Source organism: Chenopodium album, chromosome 15 (assembly GCF_948465745.1).
Source record: "Chenopodium album chromosome 15, dcCheAlbu1.1, whole genome shotgun sequence".
Lineage (NCBI taxonomy): Eukaryota > Viridiplantae > Streptophyta > Magnoliopsida > Caryophyllales > Amaranthaceae > Chenopodium > Chenopodium album.
The window spans coordinates 5,434,139-5,443,046 of NC_137848.1; the positions used below are offsets into that span (position 1 = coordinate 5,434,139).

At 31.6% G+C, this 8,908-nt stretch overlaps 1 pseudogene; it reads left to right on the top strand.

Moving 5' to 3' along the window:
- Nucleotides 1–7,032: 7,032 nt before the first annotated feature.
- On the top strand, nucleotides 7,033–7,664 carry LOC145581703 (auxin-binding protein ABP19a-like; annotated as a pseudogene).
- Nucleotides 7,665–8,908: the final 1,244 nt, after the last annotated feature.

Below are 8,908 nucleotides of genomic sequence, written 5' to 3' on the forward strand. Positions count from 1 at the left end.
CTTGTATAATTATTTCGTTTCTGAGAGTAGAAGACGGAAGTTGTTCTATCTAGCTTGTAATTAATACAAACTTACTAAGTAGTGGAGAGACTAAGATAAGTGGGATTGTTTAAAAAAATACTACGATCACGACTTTATGAGATCTACATAATGTCGTGTAGTATCTAGTATGCGGTTGTTTATTACTGTAATTGATTAGCCTTAAGTTAAGCATTGATTGGAGTTAAATTAAAAATTGTTCAAATTGCTTTTTTTTTAAAAATCTATTCAAATCAAACATAAGCCTATGGAAAAATAATAAGAAAAAGGAAAATTGTTGTATACAATCCTAAAGGTTAGTGTCAATAAGCCAATAATAAGAAGCTAATCGATACGTGATTTTGCCAAGCAATTTTAAAAGCTTGGTTCATTAGAAATTTAGAATTAAAAGCTTGGTTCAATTCAACTCTAATAAGTTCAGTTCAGTTCAGTTCTTAATTTCATTCTCTCATAAAATATTCAGTTCAGTTCAGTTCAGTTCAGTTCAGTTTAATTCAGTTCAGTTCCAATAAGTTCTATTCAGTTCAGTTCAGCTCAACTCAGTCAATCAGAACAGGCCTTAAATTAGAAAGGAAAATTTAACAAGAATAATCCAACCTTTCGTCGGTTCTCCTAAAATAATCCAACCTTTCAATTAACCTTGAATAATCCCACCTTTACTACTTATTCTCCCTTACCAATCCTATTTTACCTATTACCTATACAACCGGTAATTTTTTATTTTTCCTTTTTATATTTGTTATTATTTTTATTTAATTAACAGAAAATTATAAAAAAAAAAATTAAAAAAACGAAACCCCTTCTTTCTCCTTCCTCCCCTTCTTGTTTCATCCTCCTTCAAGAGTTCAACTCACCATTACCACTTCACCTCACCATGATCCACAACCACCACCACTAAGCTCCACCCTCACGACCTCAATCCACCGTCACCTAAACCTCTACACCACCCCACCACGAATTGAACTATTACCCACCCACTCACCACCCCACTACGAACCCCAAGCCATCCATGGCCACCATTAACCCCGCCACCACCTTATCCTTTACTCTCTCTTGACAAACCCACCAACACGAACCCCAAACTCCACCCTCACAATTCGATTTTTTGATTGAAGGTTAAGGGTTTTCTGGTTGATGTGGATAGATTTCAATGGTGGGTGAGGAGAGACAACTTCCGCCGGAGCTGTTGCTAGAATGGCTGATTACCATCGCCGCCAGCACCATGATGGTTGTGGGGTGGTGTTTTTTCTGTCTAGGTGGAGGAAGTAGGGTGTGGTAGATGGCAAGATGGTGTTAATGGCGTTCATAAAAGTGGCAGTGGTGGTTGGGTTTTATGGTGGCCATGAAAGGGGAGGAGAGAGATTGCCCAGATTGGAGCAGGAAGGGATGAGGGAGAAGAAGAAAGGAAATTTTTTTATTTTTTTATTTTAAGTATTAAAATTAAAAGATTAATTTAAAATAATAAAATTTTAACCAATAAGAGAGTGCCACGTGGCTTGGCAACCGGTCATAAGGGGTATGGTGACTTGCAGGGGGTAGTATGGGAGAATAAGTGTAAAGGTAGGATTATTAAGGGTTAACTGAAAGGTTGGATTATTTTGAGAGAACCGACGAAATGTTGGATTATTCGTGTTAAATTTCCCAATTAGAAAATGTATTAAAAGTTTTTTTACAGCTTTATTACTCCGTATTAAATTAATAATTTATTGTCTAACAAAAAAAGATTGGACCTAAAAGCTAGGCTTTGAATTTATTTATTTATTTTACAAAGGTAGACTTTTGAGTAGTGCACATACACACAATCACACAAAAGATAAAGTTCTTACAAAAAAGTTATATTTTCATCAAACTTTTAATGATTAGTACTTTTACGGAAAATTAATACTTTCATATTATGTGCAACAAAGGGGATTATTTATGAGAAATAAAATAATCCTTCGTTACATAATAAGAAATTGAGATCGTATTTTAGATTTTGTTCTCCTTGTTATTTATATTTACCACGCAGCTAATGTGCGCCAAGCATGTGGACATAAAATTAATCACTTGACCGTGTCTCCCTGACCCAAACCAATATGGATAACAACCATTTTTTGGGGTTGCATATTAGAATGATGGATTGCTTGGAATATAGTTATTGGGGTAAATATTATTCTTTACCAACAAGTTAAATACCCCTATCTTATTCTAGAGTATTAGGAGGCTACTCCTCGAGTTATCAATTTCAAGATTGATAACCTTGCCAACGTAAAACATTAAGAAAGCTTTTTCAAAAGAAGTAAAACAAGTTAGATTGCTCAAAGAAACGAGTACATAAACATATGACAAAAAATACAAATGTATTTCATTAATTAAATGATAGAGTCGGGTCTACAATTGTACAAGTTGAAGGAGATCAAGGTTACCTCCATGGTCATACAATTGGAAAAGACGAACGATCTTCAATACATGCTATGTGATAAACTACGCTATCGTTTGGCTACTAAGCCAAGGGAAACTACGAAAGCTGAGAAGAAAGCTTAAAAGAAATGAAATGCTTGTTGTTGTTTAATTTGTTGATGTCCTCTTTCTACTCTGGCACTTCTATTTATAGGCAATATGAAGCGGTTATGGCTGACACTCAGAACTGTTGTACGGTTATACTTTTTAGCGCCAACACTTCTTTGAAAATTTAAATCAAGCATTTATAAGCCTCCTAATTCGATCTATATATTATTGGGCCTTAGCGCTATATTAGCCCAGTTGCTGTCATGTTTTAATCAAACCCGTCCAAAGGCCCTTTACTAACTCTAGAAACTTCTTAACTTGATCAAAGTCAAGAAAGTCAAACAAAAAAATCAAAAATCTGATTTTTGGGTATAACAATAGTCATAGCCCAACTCATTTTCATTTCAATATAATACATATGTAGCATGTAGGCATGCTCCTAACATTTTATAGGTCCGACGTATTAGCTAGCTAGGATGAAATTAAGTTTTGAACCTATATATACTCTAAAATAGAAGGCATTCGAACTATATTTTGACATGTATCCCTATAACACCCTCGATTTACTAATTAAAAATAAATAAGAATTTGTGAAAAAATAAACAACCTTCAAATAAATTGCGGAAGCATACAACTAAATCGAAGATACTACCTCCACACTCAACAACTTGTAAAAATGTCAAGTGCTAAGGTTATAAAATCCCATACACTATTACAATTCAATAAACTAAGTGAGCTATTAGTAAAAAATTTACAAACTCGTTATGAAATACTATTCGAAACATTTGAGTTCCTTAGCTACCATCACCTCCTATTTTGTTTAGAATATCTTGATTGCTCACCATTAAAGACAAATTCTAAAATAGATCGTCGTAGGGCCATCCTAAGAAAAATTAATGACCACAAACATAAGTAGCAAAACAAACAAACTGAGCAAAAAATTGAGTAATCATCACATATCAGAATACAAAGAATAATAGAATAATTAACATTACTAGCTCATCAAAAATGTAGTTCAAAATTACGTTACACATTGTACTCTAAAAATAAATTTTGTCAGAGTCAACCTCAAAAAATAATACAAACCTTTTACTGATCAATTACCTCATCTATCTCATAAGTGTGTCACACTCTTTGTTTTATACCTAGTCTTGGACATAGGTAATTGGAAAATAAACCAACAAGTATAAAAACTTGAATACTTTCAATAACCAAAAAACACCTTGAACTATGAGCAACATATATGTATGGGTCAAATCCAATTGTAAGGGGCCATAAAGTAATATAAAATAAAGATTGTACCTCATTCTTAACTGATGATTATTATTATCTCCTCACCAATATGCCAAGAACTAAGGTATATAACGCGAGGTTCAACCAAGAATAAAATAATAACGTTCAACATTTTGATCTCATATTTAATTTCGATCACATAATCATTCACAAACTAATAAATAGTATCTCAATAATGGCATAGGTTCCCAAATAATATAACAATTCGTTTCACAAAATATCTCAACACTTATAGGGCACACATAGTAGATCCTAAATTAAAGATAATCAAATTATAAACTCATAAATAATAGGAAAAATACACTTTAATAATCCTAACTTTGGCCAATTTACTTTAAATAATACCAGCTATCAATTATTGTATCCCAACTTTCATCTTTTTTTTTTATTTCAATCCCAAAAACTGGTTACCTGTTGAGAAGGTTTTTTGTTTAAAAAAAAATTCTTAATACACCACATGTCACACTTTAATTGGTCCCAAAAAAAAACAAAAAACAACTCAGGCAGGGGTTCCTTGAGAGGTTCGGTTAGGGGTTACTCAATCAGGAGTAACTTGAAAACCCTTAACCGAGTAATTCAAGTAACCCCGACCACACGGTGTGATCAGAAAAATCTGTTGTAAAATAAGATGTATTTTCAAGGCTATCAAGAAGAAATAATCAATTAGATCGAAAAGTTGATCTTATAATCAATAGAACAAATACGGTGTGTCGTGATACAAATCACTGACTTGAAAACGAAATTCCGGCGCAACCGTGGTGCTCAATTATATTCGCCGGCACGTTCCCTAAGGTTAACACACCACTCTCATACAAAGGCACTTCTAGATGAGAGGTTGGAGTCATATAAACTTATGCCCCAAAAAAGGAATGTGTTTAGCTTAAAGTGTTTGATAATTGTGTTTTTTTTCATTATTTTCAATCATGAAAATATTTAATGAAAGATGAAGAACAAGAGGATGGATCCAGACAACAAAGGATGATTAAATCACAATAAACATCCAATTTAGTGAGGGGTTACAAGAGAATCTAAGAGATGAAGGAAGAATGCCAAAAGTTGAATGTGTGTAGACATGAAAAGTCTACTCCACAACTCACTTGTGAGCAATCGTTGTTGGCCACAACTTACTTGTGGAGTAGGTTGATTTTTCCTTATAAAGTAGACATAAAATGTCTACTCCACGACCCACTTGTGGGCAAACATTGTAGGCCACAACCTCCTTGTGGAGCAAACTAATCAACCTCCAAAAAAACTTGATTTTTACTCTCTTTAATCCAACAAAATCCCCCTATTTTTAATAATTAATTTGATTTTATATAGTATGAAAATCACTTAAAACAACTAAAGGTTAATTTTAGCATATTAGCTGTTTGTCCGAGGTACAGGCATGAACGACGGAGTCAACTGATACCATGACCGGCATGGACAATGAAGTCAATGTTGACTGCTGACACATACTTGTATATATTTTGACATAAATACATTGGTATAAATTATGTATTTATTATTTTTTATTTAAAACTAGGCATGCTAATGGCAAATTAGAGCTTTAGATTCATGAACATGCAAATGTATGCATGAATTTACTTTTATTGTTTTTTCCATCACACAATTTAACTTGGCATGCTAATTGCTCTTTGGCAGGCAAAATCTTTGTTTTTAATGTCATTCATTTTCATTCACAATCTGTTATACAGAAATTTACCGTATTTCATCTTGCTTATCAAAAGATTTTGGTGCAATAATAGAAGTACAATAATTAACTGTACAATTTTTGTCAAATAATAATAATAATAATAATCAACTGTACAACACTCGGGTTTAACTAATATGCAAAAATTCGGGTTAATTCCAATTATTAATTATTCATAAATAATCGATAGTTGGGAGTAATTAGAGTAAATGATGCAAAGTTGAGATTAATAATACCAATTTTTCCAATATTTTAACCTATTATGAGTTTCACATTAAAAATTAATTAATTTTAAAGAGGAAGGTTTTGCTAAAATTTTTATACATGCCTACATTTATAGTTAAGCTAGACCAGTTTTTACATTAAACTACTGTGTACCCCAGATGATACCCGGGTTGCTAGTTTGTGTAATTCTTTAATATAATAATTATGTTCGACTATTTGTATAATTAGTGTGCGTAGTGATTCGGGCATTGCCGTGAATGTCATTTTTTTTTTACATCATATGTATTTATATTCTAATCTTGTGAAATAAATGAATTATATTAACTCTAATTTACTTAATAAATGAAAGGAATATATAATATTATGTGAAATTCAAAATATTAATAAAATTTGGTTGAGATGGTAAATGTATCACTTGTATGTATTAAATGTTCTGGGTTTGAATCTTATTCAAAGCATATTTTATTTTTTAAATGAAGTGACTAGCTTATGTGGCGCATATAGTCATATACTTTTGATAGTGATACATATTGTGAAGAGTGCCTCATGGCACCGTTAAGAACACTTTTAAATATATTCTATAAATTCCTTCTATAGAAAGAAAGTTAATTAGAAGCACATAGGGTTGGTAAATGTTATAGCTAACATTTTATCATCGTTTTAGAGTAACTTTACACCCAATCTACAATACTTATTTCACATTATTATTATTATTATTATTATTATTATTATTATTATTATTATTATTATTATTATTATTATTATTATTATTATTATTTATTTATTTATTTATAAAAGTTTGACCTGCCTATACCGTTGTTAGATAGAAGTTGAAAAAAAGCTGAAAGTTAAATAAGGGAAACAAGTTAAGAAAGGGTATAGACTTTGATAATAATAACTGGCTTTTACCATCATAAAATCACTTTGTAGAAGGGTTGGCCAAGGAAAAAGAGCAAGTTAGATAGGGTCACATGCTTAATCACAAAATTGGTCTTATAATGATGATGGTAAAGCGTTTTACACATAAATATTATAAAATTTGTGTGGTTAATCAACGGAATAGTATTTTTTGTTATATATAAAAACAATGGTAGTATAGTATTATTATATGAAATCTTAGTTTCATAATATTTTTTTAATGATTACTACATGTTCATGCTTTCTCTATATATATAGTTTGCAAATTGTTGCAAAGACATACAATCAAGAAAGTAAATCCATAATACTAATTAAAGCTAGCTACATACCATCCTTAGCACAAAATTTCCCTTGGCATCTCTAGATTTAATTTAAAGATGAATAATGTTCCAATTTTATTCATTTTCTCTCTTTTAGCTTGTCTCAATCATGCCATTGAACTCGATTTTTGTGTTGGAGATCTTAGTCTCCCCAGGGGACCTGAGGGATGTGCTTGCAAAAATCCAACTAATGTTACCGTTGATGACTTTGTTTAATTTACACTGGATTTCGTGGTGAAAAAGTCACTTCAAGTGTTTTTAAGAACAACATTACACTAGCGTTTGTGGAAGCATTCCCAGTGTTAAATGGTTTAGGAATTTCTTTGGCAAGGTTAGATTTAGGCGTGGGTGGAGTTATCCCAGTTCATTCTCACCGAACATCAGAAATTATAATTGTTGTGAAAGGGACAATCATTGCAGGGTTTATGGACCAAAACAACACCGCGTACTATAAGCAGTTAGAGGTTGGCGATGTCATGATATTCCCAACAGCTATGCTTCATTTCCAGGTAAATGCTGGTTCTACTCCAGCTCTTGCATTTGTTAGCTTGAATAGTGAAAATCCAGCAGTTCAACTCACTACATTCTCCTTGTTTGGTGGGAATTTACCTGCTGAGATAGCTGAGCAAATTACTTACCTAAGTCATGTGGAAGTAATGCGAATGAGAGGAATTTTTGCTAAAGCTTGATTTAACGTTGTGAAAATATTTCTTTCACGTCAACATTATCTATGCAGACATGCTGTTAAATAAATTTATGATCTTGTACAATAAAGAGTGCCTTAATAAAGGTGCTAAGTGGTCATACCACTTTGTAATTTTACTTTATCAAGCTTTGTAATATTAAGTTTGTGTTTGGATTGATTTTTTATGTACTACTGAATAATGTATTAACTACTGATTTTCTATGTTGCATGAACGAGTGTTGTGACCTATTGACCTTATACATGGAACGGATGAATAATTCTTCAATTTATAAATTTAACGTGTAGGATTGCATTTCTTCATGTTGACTCCTTTATTTCAAAAATTTTTTTAAGAAACTTTATTTCATAATTATGAATAAACCAAAATTGTTAAATAAGAAGTATATATAAATAAATCGGCAATTACAAGCAAAGACGTAAATAGTACTGTGTAGTAAATAAACCGTGATAAATAAATAAAAAAAATAAAAAATGGTAAACCGTGATAATAAAATAAATAAATAAATAAATAAAAATAATAATAATAATAATAATAATAATAATAATAATAATAATAATAATAATAATAATAATAATAATAATAATAATAATAAGGGTTTTTCTACATAGTACCCCCAAAGTATTGTGTTTTCTATGTTGTGCCCTCCTAAATCCAAACTTCTACATGATGCCCACAAGTTTTATATATTGTTTAATATATGCCCTTCATAAGCTGTTTTGTTAATGGTAATTAACGTGTGGTTAGATTAACCACCCTCCATAGTTAATTACTAATTAAATTCAAAGGAAATAATTTAAATTAAAATAGAAAATTAAAACCCCTTCGGATCAAACCCCTCGCATTCCATCTTTTGCCCCTGTTTATTTAGAACGCTTATTTCATCAAATTCCCAATTGTTTTAAACCCTAAGATTTTTGCTCAAAAATTCAAAGCTAATAAGGATATATTTGGTATCTTGCAATTACATTTGAGTCGTTTTCGTCGGAGAAATGAGTATGCGACGAATTGTGGTGCTGAATTGGAGGGGTTTACACACTTTGCGGGGAGTGAGAATTCTGGCCGGGTTTTTGGGGAAGGTTGCAGGGAAATGAATTGGTTATAGTTTTGGGTTGTTGCAGAACTTTAAGAAAGAAATAAGAATGGGGAGGGTCATTAGTCATTACACGTGAATTTGGGAAAGGTAGTATTGCCAAATTAATCTTATTGCTATTTGCTAACCATTTTTT